This window comes from Lepidochelys kempii, chromosome 3 (genome assembly GCF_965140285.1).
Source record: "Lepidochelys kempii isolate rLepKem1 chromosome 3, rLepKem1.hap1, whole genome shotgun sequence".
NCBI classification, from domain to species: domain Eukaryota; kingdom Metazoa; phylum Chordata; order Testudines; family Cheloniidae; genus Lepidochelys; species Lepidochelys kempii.
Genome location: NC_136382.1, coordinates 88,930,988 through 88,946,513, shown reverse-complemented (window position 1 = coordinate 88,946,513; position 15,526 = coordinate 88,930,988). Strand labels below are relative to the sequence as shown.

General features: G+C 38.6%; 1 protein-coding gene across 18 annotated transcripts in view; it reads left to right on the top strand.

The window, feature by feature from the left end:
* Nucleotides 1-15,526, top strand: part of HS3ST5 (heparan sulfate-glucosamine 3-sulfotransferase 5) — a 268,625-nt gene that overhangs the window by 207,908 nt on the left and 45,191 nt on the right. The window contains exon 4 of one of the 18 annotated variants that reach the window (XM_078852163.1): nt 3,979-4,064. The exons of 16 other annotated variants lie outside the window; for them this stretch is intronic. The gene's annotated coding sequence lies outside the window, so the exon portion shown is untranslated. Of the gene's footprint in view, nt 1-3,978; nt 4,065-4,527; nt 4,552-15,526 lie in introns of those variants that run through there. One more of the 18 variants, XM_073337101.1, reaches the window with a different exon arrangement.

The following is a 15,526-nucleotide window of genomic DNA, read 5'->3' as shown; positions in this document are numbered from 1 at the left end:
TGAAAGTAGTGGGAGAGGTGGATGCACTATTGGGGGAGTGGGTCCTGCTGTTTTTGTGTGTGAAGCAAACTAGCTTCCCTTCTCGCTCTCTAACAAGATAAGAGAGGTGTGACCGGGGTCCCAGTAAGGGCCATCTATGGTCACACAATTAGGGTGAACTGCAAAGAATGGGGCAGACAATCCCCAAAAGGCTGGTGGATATTCTAATACGTAGATTTACAAAGCCAGCACAAAACAGCTTCTTTATTACCTTACTGGTTACTCAGAAGTGCAAACAACACAGTTCCCTTAAAGTGATCCAGCCTAAGGCCTCCATCCAGGTACCCAAATCAAATACGATGAAGATTTCTGAAAATCTTATTTCATCATATAAAAGAAAAGGTTCTACCAATCCCAAAGGATCGGACACATCACCTCCCAGGTTATTGAATATTCCAGATCTTACCCAAATACACGCTACAGCCAATTCTTATTAACTAAACTAATATTTATTTTAAAAAAACAAAAGAGAGAGAGAGTATGGTTAAAAGATCAATATACATACAGACATGAGTTCAGTCGATTGAGGTTCAGATTCATAGCAAAGATGGTGAGCTTTGTAGTTGAAAAGAGCTTTTTCAGAAATAGTCCATAGGTTATAGTCCAATGTTTATATTTCAGAGTGATCCAGTTAGAACTGGGATGTCAGCCCTTGTGGCTTAGGCTTCCTCTGCATGAAACCTTAAGCAGATCTGAGATGACAGAATCAGGACCCAAAGGTCTTTTATACAGTGTTCTAGCATCCACTTGACCATACACTCCTGGGTAAATAATAGGCTTTTGATGTAACCTTTTGCTTACTAAACACAACCAGTAATTAGTTACACAAATTAACATAGGGCAATTTATCCATTAGGCATTCTATTACAAACTTCAAAGAGACATATAGGCAATGACATTATTTTATCCAAGATTAATCTAAATGTTAATATTCCCTTTTGATCTCTGAATTAATAGGTATAGTGACAGACAGGAATTGTCTGTTTACATGCTGGCATCAAAGATACACACAATTAGTAAAAATAACGAGGAGTCTTTGTGGCACCTTAGAGACTAACAAATTTATTTGGGCATAAGCTTTCCTGGGCTAGAACCCAGTATCACTTCTAACTTCTAACAATATAGGTTTGCATTTCAAAGTTCTAGCCTACTTAGCATGAATGGCCCTAATTGCCATTCACATACCTTTTTAACATGTCTTTAAAGGTCACTTTGGGTTAGTTAGGCTGCAAGTTTCCCTTTCTGGCCATGAGTTATATTTTGTATAAGATTTGCTGCAATTATATAGCAGTGGTAGCAATAATGATTTACATGATTATATTTTAATCAGACAATGTCACAAGAGGAATTAAAGAGCTGGTTTTGTTGAGGATTATGGCGTGAAAGGGTAAAGCCTTTGTCAGGGCTCCCAAAGTGTTTTTAAACTTTTGGATAAAAATTCCAAATGATCAAGTTGTTTTTAAAAAACAAAAACAAAAAAAATCAAAAAACAAAAAACAAAAAAAAACCCCACATATGAAAGATAACAGCAAGGGAGCTAACATAGGGAATAATACATTCGTTATTGAAAAAGCACATAGACCACTCAGGTGGATCCCTGCAGGAAGCCATTACAACAACAAAACTCTTCAAGTTACAATTCAATCTAGCAGACTTTAATCAAAAGCACTGAGAACCATAGGATGCTTCTTCCCCATTGCTGTGATTAATGTATTTTTTTTCTTTCAAGTAGTCAAGTAAATAAATAAAATACGCTTAAATGCTCTTGTCTGTAATGTAAGAAATATGCCATGCCAGCTTCCTGCAGAACAAGAGAACCTCCCTGCAGGAACTGAGCAATCTCATGGTGGACTGATCTCAAAAGGTGATGAGATTTGGTTCAGTTTAGATCTGCATCTAAAAGTTTGGAATCCTACACATTTGGTTATTAGAGTCAAACAATACTGTAATACTAGCTTATCTGTCTCTACACAGTCAATGAGAATTAGCCATCCAAGTCCATTGGTACAGTCCAGAATAGTGAAATACTTTACTTTGTACATCACTGAAACATATTAACATAGATCACACAAAATTATTTATTCTGATTTTACTTAAAGTCCATCTAATAAACCATGAGCCAAAATCATGTTCCTTGCCCTCTGCTACTGTCCTGCTATTTCATGTAGGCAGTTTGTTTCACCCATTGCTACAGTAACTGGCTACTTTGTCATATTCTGCTCATGTCACCATCTCCTTGAGACCTTGCATTGGTTTCCAATATCAGATTCAAACGACACATTTTCAGGGCTCTGGATAAAATCCTATCTCCATTGAAATCCACAGCAAATCTACCATTGTCTTCAATTGGACTCTGATTTCACCCCATCTTTACAGCACTGTCTATGCCTGCATCTCATCTCCTAATACTTCCCCACTTACCCTACCAACACTGCCAACTTGACACATCTTGACAATCCTTTGGTCTCCTCCCATAAGCAATTTTAAGCCTTCTCTTCTGCTGTCCATATTCCTGGAATGCTTTCAGGAGTCTGTAAACTCAGTTAACCCTCCAAAACTACAGCTTTTGCACCTGCAACCTCATCTTTCCTGTCAGACATTTCTCCTTTAATATACTATATTCATGATAATTTTAAAATGACCAGTGCAAATTTTGACAGATACGGCAGTTTCCTGCAATATCTTTGGGAGATCTTACTGAATTAAGTTTCATTGTGGCCAGGGACTGTATATAATTGCATGTGGGAGGGTGACCACAGCCCTCCAGGAACTAAGATCAGTGGAGGGAGGGGTGATTAGGTAAATTTATTCAGGTTGTAACACTTGCAGAGTGGTACCACCACTTGGAGAGGCTCTCGTATATTCAAGCTGGATTCTCTGGGGATCAACAGACAAAGAAAGGACGTTTGGATAAACAGTCTGAGTTTAAACTGACTGGGGGTCTTCTTTCTGATCCAGCAAATGGACAGAACCTTAGGGAAGGGTTTGAAGGACTGACTCCTGCCAGAGCCCCTGCTGAAAGTGGGTTGGAGGGAGGGGCTAATCGCTGGTTTTTAGTATGTGTGTAGGTTCTTGTATTGCTTTTAATGTTTTCTGTGAAATGTTTTCACTTTAAGAATAAATGTGCTTACTTTGAAAGATCTGTGTGGTAACTTGTAACTGTTGGCTTCATTGTTCATAGACTTTCAAGAATAAGCAAAGTGCAGGAGCTGGCTGTTAGGCAGTCTGGCTTGCTGGGGAACTTCATACTATATGCAGGGAATTATGCAGCCTCAAAAAAACATGGTCAGGAAGGGGAGAGAGACATAGCTGAGGAGCCAGGAGCCTCGAGTGGGTACCCTTGCTGGACTACAGAGGGGGAATACCGATGCAGTTGCCCTGAACTGTGACACAAATCATTAAGAAAAAACAAAAATGTGTAACAAAAGCATATCTCATGAACTATTACTATATTCCATATCCAGTCCTTTCCCTGCAACATGACTGTGTCATCTGTTATTAACCTAATATAGGGTGTGATACTTCAAAGTGATGAGTACGCTGAATTCCCATTGATGTTTCTGACCTCATGGGGGCAGCACATGGCAGGACTGACCCCTTAGAGAGTGAACTCTAGTGTAAAATTCCATGCACAATGATGACATTGTAGAAATAATCATAATTAGTAATAATAAATAATATAATACATTTCATGTATCTGCTGGTGTGTCGAGCAATGCTTTGAAGTAATTGTCTAACAGAAAATAAAACCAGAAAATATTTGAATTAAGTTTGACTTTATTTATGCTATTTTATATATACAATTAATATTTTCGTATCTTTAAAATAACGTCTCACACCATTATATGCCTGGGTTAAAATAAAAATCATTAGAAGCAGCAATGATAATGAGAAAGTCAAGGTTTAGTTGTGATTTTAATCTTTCATTGTCCTCTTTAGAGTGATAGTTGTTGGGCTACAACAATACATCTGAAATCCAGATCTCTCTGTGCCACAAAGATGAACAGATGGCAAGCACAGTGCAGGTAGAGTGTTCGGGAGTCTCTCATTTGAAAAATGAGAAATGTGAAAAAAATGAAAAATGTGCACACTTTAAAATGCTCAAGAAGCCCCAAGTCTGCAGTGACATTTCCTATGAGCTATTCCTATGCTTTCCCTCTTTTGACAAGGCATAGGTTTGCATCGTGTGTCATGCCTAATGGTGATTTCAACTCCTTGTTGGTAGTGGCAGCAGGTGTTTAAAAAAAATATTTCAAATGTATCACCGGTGTGGCTCCCATGATTTTAGTGTTTTAGAGTGTTAATCAAGAAACTTTCATACTGAGAAAACATTTTCATATTAGTAACTTTAAAATAATATTAAATGCAATGTCTGCTTCTTTGTATATAATTATGTATTCAACTCACTTCATAGAGACTTCTTTTGAAGATTCTTATTCCTTGTCTCACATACAAACGATGAAACATCATCAAAGCTAATAGACAACACTGAAAATGGCTCAGGTTTTCTTGGTAAATATTGCAAGGTTGTGCGTGTGTGTGTGTTTTGAAGTAAAATGAAATAATCTCTTTATATCTATATGAGTCATATAGTTGCACAAATTCAAAAATTTATAAAGCTTAAACTCTTTCAATGAAAAAGCAAGAATATTTTATCAAGTTGCCAAATATTGGGCATGATTCCAAAAGAATTGACTCATGCTTAAGGGTGTAAACCAACAACTAATTCTTGTTGGTTAGGAAGAAACTTTTCTGAGGGCATGGTATCTAATAATTGATTAATTCAGCATTTCTTGCACCTTCACTGCAACCCAGACAAAATACGGACTGGACAGACCACTAGTCTGAGCCATTATTGCAGTTCCTGGGTTGCCAATTTTGGTTGGATGTGATCCTGGAGGTTTCATCACATGACACAATCTTCAATGGAAAATTAATTCCTGGAGACTCCAGGGCAATCCTGGAGGGTTGGCAACCCAGTATGTCTTTGTGTTCCTAATGCATACAACCTAGGTTCACATTGTCCTATAGCCTGAAAAATATGTTCTTACATTCCCCACACGTAAAAAAGCAACCATATACCTTTAAACTGAAAGACTCAAGTTAAAAGACCAACGAAAACAATAAAGAGCAAAAGTAAGCTCTTTGGGGCAGGAACTGTGTATTAATGATGTGTGTGTACATTGCCTAGCATAATGGAGGCTGCATTCCAGAGTGGGGTGTTTAGGCACTCTCACAATATAGTTTAAAATAAAGCAGAAGGTCTCCATGAGATTTACCTCAGCAATGAATTTCACCCAGTGTGTTGTTTCCATGACAGAAGAAACAAGTTGCGTTGTTACGAATAGAATTCAAAACAATAAGATAATTGCATCTTGTTGGGTTATTTTCTCCCCCTTTTGTAGCTGTGTGTCACCTGTGGTATCGATCTGTTAAAAGACCGTGCCTGCATGCATTCGTTTCCCAGCCTCATATTGCACCATAGTGATAGCAACCACAACACCATAGTAAATTTTCACATTTTGAGTTCACAGAACGCTAGATTCTAGATTCAGTGCAGACTTTTTTCCTATTTATAACTGAGGACAGATTTCAAATTCACTGTTACCAAAATTGTCTTGCCAAAGCACACAGCATTCAATTTTTAAAACATTCACAGGCAGCTCTGTTTAAGCAGCTGCTGTGGCTAACAATTTCTCTTTTGATAAGCCCTAATATTTGTCTGAAAAGGGAAGAGTAGTTTATTCATGAACATTAGTTCTCAAAGTGAAAATTTAGCAAATTGAACAGTTTTAAAGTCAATGTGAATCCTCTCTGGGAAGCTTCTTTTTTAACTCAAAGAAGGCTTCATTTCTTTTGAGATACAATTTTGTAAATTTAAAAAAAATTCCATTTGCTTCTTGTTGTCTTATCTGAATTAAAGCTTTCTGCATTTCACAAATATCTGTGGTGAATGTGTTTAAGGGACTACTTGATACAAGTTATACAAACCCTGTAGATTAACAAAAAATATTTTTGAATTTTCAAATGCTCATACCAGTCCATAAATTCCAAATTGCACCTGAATCTAAATCTGTACTCTATAATTGTCTGACCTGTTAAGATAGACAACATTTTTTAAATTGATCTGGTACAATAAGATGCAATAAGATGTCCACTAGATCTTCACTAGAGCTGATCAGAAATTATTTTAAAAATTAACATTAAAAGCAGGACATTTTTGCTGAAAATGTCTACATTTTCCCATTTTTTTTTATCAGTTGTAATGCTATATCAGAAAAATGTAATGGACATAAAACAAGAACTCTTAGGGTTAGTGTACATACCTTTTTTTTTGCACTGCTATAACTCTATCCGTTAGAATCCGATATAGTTATAGTAGTACAAAACCTGTGTAGGCAAGCCCTCAAGAAGGGCAAAAGAAAGATCTCTGTTAACGTATGAACTTAATGTCTTCAGGTAACCCTACAAACATTAACTAGCTGGTCAAACATTTTTGAAATTCACAACTTCAGCAATTTTTTGGAAAAATTTCAAATGTTGATGAAGGAAAGTGTTAAATTTTTCAACACAATTTTCAACAAAAAAGTTTACAAAAATTTTGAAATTTAAATTTTTGATTTTTTCATCAAAATTTTAAATAAAAATTTAGGGAACAATCTTTTGTGAAAATTTAAATCCTGTTTTAGACCAGCTCTAATATTAATTAGAGGCAAAATCTGTACTTGTCCAGGATTCATATTAGGTGCAAGACCAGAGGGGTAGTACTATAGATGGGAGAAACGTGTAGAAAGATTTTTTTTTTCTGCTCTTCTCCCATGTTGAACTGACACTTCCATGCAAGTTTAGAGTCTGAGAAACTAACAACTAAGACTGTCTCGGCTTACAAAGCACTTTTCAATGGCAGATCTAAATAATATTGCATCAATTAAAACTATATTAAAAGAATGTTAAGGTTGCAAACTCAAGTTAGGAAGTGCCAGAACTGAGGTTGCCTGTGAATTAATCCAATTCTCCAGAGTGGCATTCAGCTTCTTAACCAGACCACTGCTTCTCTTCCTACAGTCCTCTGCCACGTTCACTGCACACTTTCCAACTTTTGCAACAAATGAGGCAGAAGAACGAAAGACAAAAGCAGCATTAACTACACAACTAGAGCTAGTCAAGAAGTTCCTACATCAAAGTTTTTACATCAAAAAATGCCAATTCATCTAAACCAAAACTGTTCATGGGAAAGGGTTGGTTTTGATTATCTCCTTTTTCAAAATAAATAAATCAGGTTTGAAATTGTCAAAACATTCCATTTTTTCATTTTCAAAACCAAAAGTTTTGTGTTTTGGTTCAACATGACTTTTTGTTTCAAAATTGTTAATTATATTAACATGGGTTTTTTTTAAATGTTGACATCAAAATGCAAAGCTTTGAAAGTATTAAAATAAAAGGTTTTGATTGAACTGAACCCCCAAAATTTTCAGATTGTCTGTTCATGAACATTTTCAAGATTTCAACTTTTCATCTCAGTTTGCGATGGTGTGTTGTTTTGGTTTGGTTTGTTTTTTTGTTTTTTAATCTTGAACATTCTGGTAGGATAAAAAAAACATTTCCCATCCAGCTGTGTGCACAACACTGATTCATTCTGTGAGCACCATCTACCCTGTGCACTGAATGAGGAAGGGATCCTGTGGAAAAAATAGCATGTGATCATGTAATTAAAGACTTTATCATAATGCATATGCACAAGGAGGTCAAATTAAGATTGTATGGTCAACCGTAATTCTGGCGTATTCTAACTTTGAAGTGCTTGAATCCCAGCTGTAGAGTCCTTTGCAACCTTAATGTTCTTTCAACAGTTATATTAATGCAGTTTCCTAATTTAAAAAAAACCCTGAAAAATTAAATTTTGTTCAACTGGAACTATATCAACCCCCAACTTGGGCCATCAGCCTTGTTCAGACCATTATGTCTACCACTTGTATTAATGCAGTAATTGGTGGCAGCAGGAGGCTGTTATACTGTACGTTGACCATTCACTAGAGAAGAGATGACACATATTTCGCCAGCTGATTTCACAGGTATTTGCTGACAGCAAAGGAATATAGAGACTGAGACTAATAAATTCTGTGAGGGAGTGTTCTCTTGAGATTATAGACTCTCCTGCCCATGCCCCTAGTCTATTTCTCTCCCCCTCTGCTCCTATCCGTATAACCCCCATCCCAATTCTTGCCTTCCTCCTCCTGTGCATCCATTCACCCCTCCCTCACAGCTCCTCCTCCTCCTCCCCCTCCACTTATCCTACCCACTGGCTTCTGCATCCCCTTCTCACCCTGCTTTCCAACACACACACACACACACACACAATTTTGCAGGGAGGAAACCAAGGATGAAATCCTGGCTACATTGAAGTCAAAGGCAAAACTCCTGTTGATTTCAATGGTGTCAGGATTTCTTTCAGAGAGATCACGGGCTCCTGAAAGATGCTGAGTGATCTCTTGTCCCTCTGACTTCAATAGGAGCTGAAGGGGTAAAACTCCCCTTATCCAGCCAAGGGAAGGAGTCCCTGGATGTGGACATGGTGGAAGACAGCTGTAAGTCTGCCTCTCACAGACACCTTTGCAAGACCTGGTGTAGGGGGTCTGCCAAGAGTGGGGCTGGGGGCAAGAGGGACCAAAGCATATAACATTGAGGAGATTCCAGTCAGTGTGGCAGCCAATAGGGACAGGCCCCCGGGGATATCTAACTTATCCTGAGGCATCTCCCAGGGGAAACAGCCCAGAATCAGAAGGGCATAAAGATGGCATACAGCTACCTTAGCTGCGGGCACAGCAAAGCGTTTCATTCTTTGTCAGCCTGAATCACGTTCCCATATGTCTGTGAAGGTGCAATTTTGCGTGTGCACAAGTGGAGCCAGTTCTTTCTCTCCTACAATACAAATACCTCATAAGACTGTACTATGTCCCTTATTCCAATAGGTTCAGGATATCGTTTATTTTCTAGCCCCTCTCTTTGCATTTTAGTCGCAAACGTAAGTTATAATGCAGACTTTATTCCTCTGACAAACACTAGATTACTTTCTTTTTAGTAGAAAAAAAATATCAAAATATTCTAAGTTTGAGAAAGCTCAGTCAGCTGAAAGTTTGAAAAAATGTGAAGGAGTTTTTCAGTCCAAATAGACTGACTTACCACTCAGCTGTAAAAGGCAATTTGAAACAGAAAGTTGCACACAGTATTTAAAGTTTTATAGATTTGTTATTTCCTAAGGCCATTCTAATTTCACATATTTCAGGATGCCATGCTGTTTGCAGGAATTTTCTCAGCTCCATAGTCTTATGGATTTGTTAAAAATATTACACAAATAGTAAAAACTGAAGAAATTGATATGGGAAAGTCAGAGGATTATGGGCTGGTGGGGGAAAAACCTGTGGGGATCTGTTGCAATAAACAAAAGCAGACTTTAATTTCTGTAGACTTCAAAAATATGTCAGAGGTGTGAACTCTTGTCTTGTCTTTGAAGTCTAAGAAAGGTCTGTCAGTCACAATTTTAATTCGAAAGCAGTCCTTATACAATATCAGTGTACGGCAAGGTGACTTTAAAGCTTCAGATACCACTTTTTTTTCCCATAAAATGTAACACATGTAATTTTGATTTTAGATTCTTTATTCCTGTGAGCTCCAGTACATTTTCCCTTCATCAAGTATCTTCTAAATGATGATAAGGAGGTTTTTCAATTCAGGGGATTGTTTTTTCTTCTGATTATAATAAGTAAAGCCCTGAGTTCACCGCTGATATAGTGGGGCATAGAAATACCATTATTACTATTTATTTGTATTAAGCAGCACATAAAGGCCCCAAACGTCATCAAGACCCCAACATGCAAGATGCTGTACAAAATCATAGTAAAAGGTAGTTCTTGCCCTCAATAATTTACAGTCTAAGGTCCTGCTATATCCTGCAAAAACTTACGCATGTAATTAACTTTTGACTTCAATGGAACTACTCACATGCAAAAGCCTTTGCACGGTCAGAGTCTAAATAGACAAGAGAAGTATCATCATCCCCATTTTACAGATAGGGAATAATTTACCCAAGCTAACACAGAAAGACTGTGACAGAGCCAGGAATTCAACACAGAGTATCTGAGTCACACGTCAGTGCCTTTACCTCTCAGTGCTATCCTTTCTCTCAATGCAAAAAGGGAACATACAGTCAAATATTCATTGTGATTTTTTTTTAAATTCCTCAGCTAATAGGAAGTACAATGTCCATAAAAATGACCTTCCTCTTCAAGGGCAAAGCACTGTTCCAATACCATAGTGGCCTCCACAGGAAAGAATTAGGTCATGCCCTGGACACAATAGAGTCAAGCACTAGAAGGCTTTTGCAAAGGACCTGTGTTACAATATAGAAGTCAGAATGAAGCACAGTATACTTTTAGTATCAGTGGTTAGTAGGAAGATCACTGGAGATAATGAACTCATTTGTGAGCAGGTGTATACACTCATGCAGAGGTGTAAGGGGGCAAAAGGTGTCCTTCTCACTGATTTCAGGGAAACCTCAGTGTGAGTCACATTTCCAGGATGGCTGGGGAGAACAGCTCCCAAAGGACCATTACTCCCACTCCTGCACTGGTGAGCAAGGAGTGGGTGGGTAGGGCAGGAAGTGAGTGGAGCCTTGGCTTCATTCCCCCAAAGACACTGGCAGCACAGCTTAGCTGGGGGGGTGAAGGGAGAAGTATGGTGGGCCAAGGACAGGGCTGGTGGAGCTTACTTCCCCTGTGGAGCAAAGGGATAGCAGAGTAGATTGCATGGTATAAATTTAACCCTGTGTGATTTGGTAGTAAGTTTTATTTCATTAGGCCTGGGGATTCCACACTGACGTTAGTAGCGTGTATCAATTTCCAGAGCTGCTTTCTTTTCTTTTTTTTTAAGAAGTTTTCTGCCTTGGGCTTTTTTGATTGGAAAATTTCAATCTTTCCCCAGCAATGTCACTGGGGATCTAAAATGACCTCGATAAAACATGTTGGCATCAAGTGGATAATTCTTTTCCAGTGGCTTTCAAACTTATACATACTTGTTCTGCTTGCCTGTAGATACTAGAATCTCCTCTAAAAAGCTTGTCCCCTGGAAAAACCCATGCATTCCCCCAAACGATGGCTCCAGAATACACACCGAGGTACTGATTCGCCAATTTAAAACATTGGTTTTAAACAAAGGTAGCTTCATTGATTTAAACCGAGTTGCTCCTAACTTACACTAGTGTTAAAGCTGAATTATGTACCTAACATTATGTTTACACCTTTTTGGAAAATTTTTCATCTAAACACGTTTTCAGTAAAAAGCAGGGCAAGGTTACTGATAAAAATGTTCATGATTGTTTTTCATATAGACTGGGTATAATCATGTTTATTTATACTTCCCTCTGCTTTTATTTAGACAAGAGCTGGTAAATATATATATATATATTTTCCATTTTAAAAAATGAAAAAGAAATGGTGGGGTTTTTTTCAAAAATGTTCATGGATTTTTTTCAGTTTTCTGATGAAAATCTCAATAAATAAGTAAACAAATAAACAAATAAATGAAAGGGTACCGGTTTTCATCAAAAAAGCAGTAAATTTCAAATGAAACAAAAATTTTCTATAAAACTTTTCATTTAGAAAAAAGGCCAGTTTTCATTTAGAAAACTTTTCATTTAGAAAAAATCGAATTATTTTTTTTCTCCTGCTCTAGTCCAAATATCTACCTGTGTACAAGGATGTAGGAGATATTGCTCATAAATACACTTACCTGTCCCACAAAGCAGATAAGTGCACCCATGTACCTATGTAAATAAGTTATTTCATCTCATATTTGAAATAGTTTGCTTTTGTTCTGTGAGCAATGCATTTAGCATAGTGTGATAATGAGGATCTGCTCATGCTTTGCATGTGTATCTTAGCCTCTTTTCACCAAATTATGTCCACCCTCATACATTTTTTTCCCTATATGCCTCAATCAAATGTTGGTTTCTGCTGTCTTTTTCCCAGTCACATCATGGTAATTGTTTGGTTCATAGTAGTTTTCTGGTGTGTTGTCATATATCTATCTGAGGTTCCTTCCAAGATTTGGTCCCATTTCTCTGGGTGTGTATGGGTGTGTGTAAATACAACAAATAAAAATTGCATCAAGGCTTACACTGACTGAATAATAAAGGTTTGATTTATTGTTCTATCTTATTAAAAGCTTTCACTTTTTCTTCAGTAACAGGTAGGAAAATGCCATGCATTTTAGCTTACTAACAAAAGATAGCTGCTTACAGTTAATGAAAGGCATAGGATCGCCTCAACAGTGCTGTTAGGTTCAGAGCATGAAAGATCATAAATCATCCTAACCTATCTAACCTTCCCTGTACTAAATGACAAACTGCTGAAAATAGCCTTTGGGTCAGGTCACATTGTTACACCAATAAAATAAAAACCAGCAGGATCTTATTAAAGGGGAAAAGGCAAAATACCACAATTATTGTGAATACAGAAAGCATCATAGTAAGCAGTTAGTTATACCTATAACATTCCATTCAATCTCATATTTATTCACACATTCATTCATACACACACACACACAGGTTCTGCAAGGTTGTTATCATAGTTACCAGCCTTAGAGTTGCTCATGCCAAGCCACTGGCCAGGTGGCCTGGACATGAGGAGGGAGCAGGGCCTTGTCAGATGCTCATCTGATGCTCCTGGAAGTTGGTTTGCCGAATCAGACCCCAAAGTTCTCACTTTCTAGAGTCCATTTTTATAGCAATTTCTTCCTATGCCAGTCTATGGGAATTGCTTCATCATGCTGTTGCTGAATCAATCAGCAGATAGCACATTCCTGACGGCTCCGTGCTGCCAGATGTTATCTTGTTCTTTGGTTCTCCCATCCCTGAGGCTGTTGGGTGGATTCCAGTCTGCCCTCCGGGGGTCCTCTGGTTATTTCCACTTGGTGCCTTCTTCAGCCGATGGACACTGGATTCTTAGGCTGGCACCTCCCTGATCATTCAGTTATTATCCACACCAAGCATCCATCCACATACATCCTCCATCTCTATTTTAATCACAATTGTTAACAAAGCGAGATGAATACAACAAAAGGGCGGGGTGTCTCTGGGTGCTGTTTCTGTTGTTACAGAGTATTGCTTTGAGTCTCTCTCTATGTGAGTAGTTGTCGTTACAAAGAATTGCTTTGAGAACAGACTCTATCTTAGCATGTACTAACACAATTAGCAGCTTGTAAGTTTCACACATAGAGGGAGAGAAACAGTACCAAAAACCAAGAGACCTCTTAATTAGTAATACCCTGGAATTTAAACTATGGGGAATCAAACTCATTTGTGATTTTAATACAGAACTTCTTTAATATGATCCAACATAATGATAGAGGATGTATGTGAATGGATGCTTACTAACTGCTTACTATGATTCTTTCTGTATTCACAATAAATGTGGCATTTTTCCTTTTCCCCTTTAATAAGATCCTGCTGGTTTTTATTTTATTGGTATAATAACATATGCACTAAAATACTTGTCCTTCAGCGGAGGACTCTGTTGAACCCATATATCATTTAGCATCCTAAATCACAGAGACTTGCACAAATGCTAAATACTAATTAGGATTGTAAAATTTGGTGAAAGATAATGTCCATGTGTCACGGAGTCCCCAGGCAATGTTCTGGAACTGCTCCCTACGAAGCCAGTCAGGACTCTGGTGAAGTCTCCTCTCTGTGAACAGACTGTCTTCAGGGCAAGAAGCTAACATGGCTTCCACCTTCCTGGGTCTGACCTTGGAGCATTCAGCATCCTCTGCCCCTCCATACGCTTCACACAGCAAGTCCGCCCAGGCGGGGTCCTGGGGAAGCCAGAGAGTCCTGCACCCCAACTTCACAGTCAGACATGACTCTTAGCCAGCCAGTAAAACAGAGGTTTATTAGATGACAGGAACACGGTCTAAAACAGAGCTTGTAGGTACAGAGAACAGGACCCCTCAGCCGGGTCCATTTTGGGGGACAGTGAGCCAAACAACCACGTCTGCACTTCAGTCCATGTCCCTAACAAGCCCCCAACTGACTCACTCTCCAGCCCCTCCTCCTCTGGCTTTGTCCCTTTCCCGGCCAGGAGGTCACCTGAGTCCTTTGTTCTCCAACACCTTTAGCTCTCACCTTGCAGGGGGGAAGGCCCAAATTGAGCTTTGCATAATGTCACTGGCTCCCCAGGGAGGGGTGACAACTTCCTCCTGCTTGCCTGGGCTATCACTGAGACATATTAGCCCCTGGTGACTAATTATTACTCCAAGTTCATAAAGCATACTTCCAATATACTGACATTATTCCTTAAATATTACCTGTACATACATCTCCTAATGATTGAGCGTTGATAAGATATAAGCTTTCTGTAGATACCTTACATGTTACCCTTTATGGATAAATACCCTGCAATACATGTTTTTGGTGTAGCGAGTTTGTTGGGTCTGAAATGAGAGTTGTTTGCAAAGAACAGTGGACCCGTTGCCAAGGGGCCTCTGTGACACAGAGAGACAGACAAGAAAACAGAGGCCAAGGGAAGAACAAGAACAACAGGCAATTTATATATAAAGCCAACTCAATTCCTGGTAAATAGCACAGCAGAAGTGGATTTTTAAGAGCGCCAGGATAGAACAGAGGCTTGTAGATATGGTCAGGGAGGTCATGTCATGAATAGGGGACTGCACAGAAAAAGGGAGCCAGATGATTGTGAGAAGCTGCTTTCATACAAATTGTACTGCTGAACTGAATAATACAAGACAGTGGAGAGTCTGTGGTATAAAGTATGGAAAACAGAAGAGAAAAAACATTGTTTGATGTAAAAAGCAAATAAGGCATTGAGTTATGATGCCAGTAATGCAGGGGAGATGAGTTCATTAAGAGGACTAGACAACGGAGAAAAGACATGTTTTGAGATGGGATTTGTGTAGTGGCAAAAGAGATATGGAAGACTGTTCCAGATGAAGCTGCAGAGAAGATTCATACCTCAGAAGAATGACTGGAGAAGAGAGTACAGAGAGAGAAGATGTGAGAGACACAGCAGGCCGGAAGAAGTGAGGGGAGAGTTATATAAACATAGAAAACAATTCTGAACTGGATCCCAAAATGAATGGAGCAATTAGTGAGTATATGTGAAAATAAAAGTGAGAAAAGGTTTTCTCTGCCCAGTTGCTGTGGAATAGACCCATACAAAGAAAGGATTAAAAGGCTAATTAACTGACCATAAAACGGAAACAGTGAAATTCAGGCAGTGCAAAAGGAACAAAAACCAGCTGCAACCAGCGGGTTGGGAATTCTTCTGACAAAGGAAAGTTCCCCAGGGCCATTCAGGCAGCATAGCTAGCTCAGTCTTCACCTCCACCATCCTCTGCTAGAAGCACAGCTGGAACGTATGTCATGAAACTGGTTACATGCCTCTCTATGCCTGCTCTGAGTAAGTTTGTTACT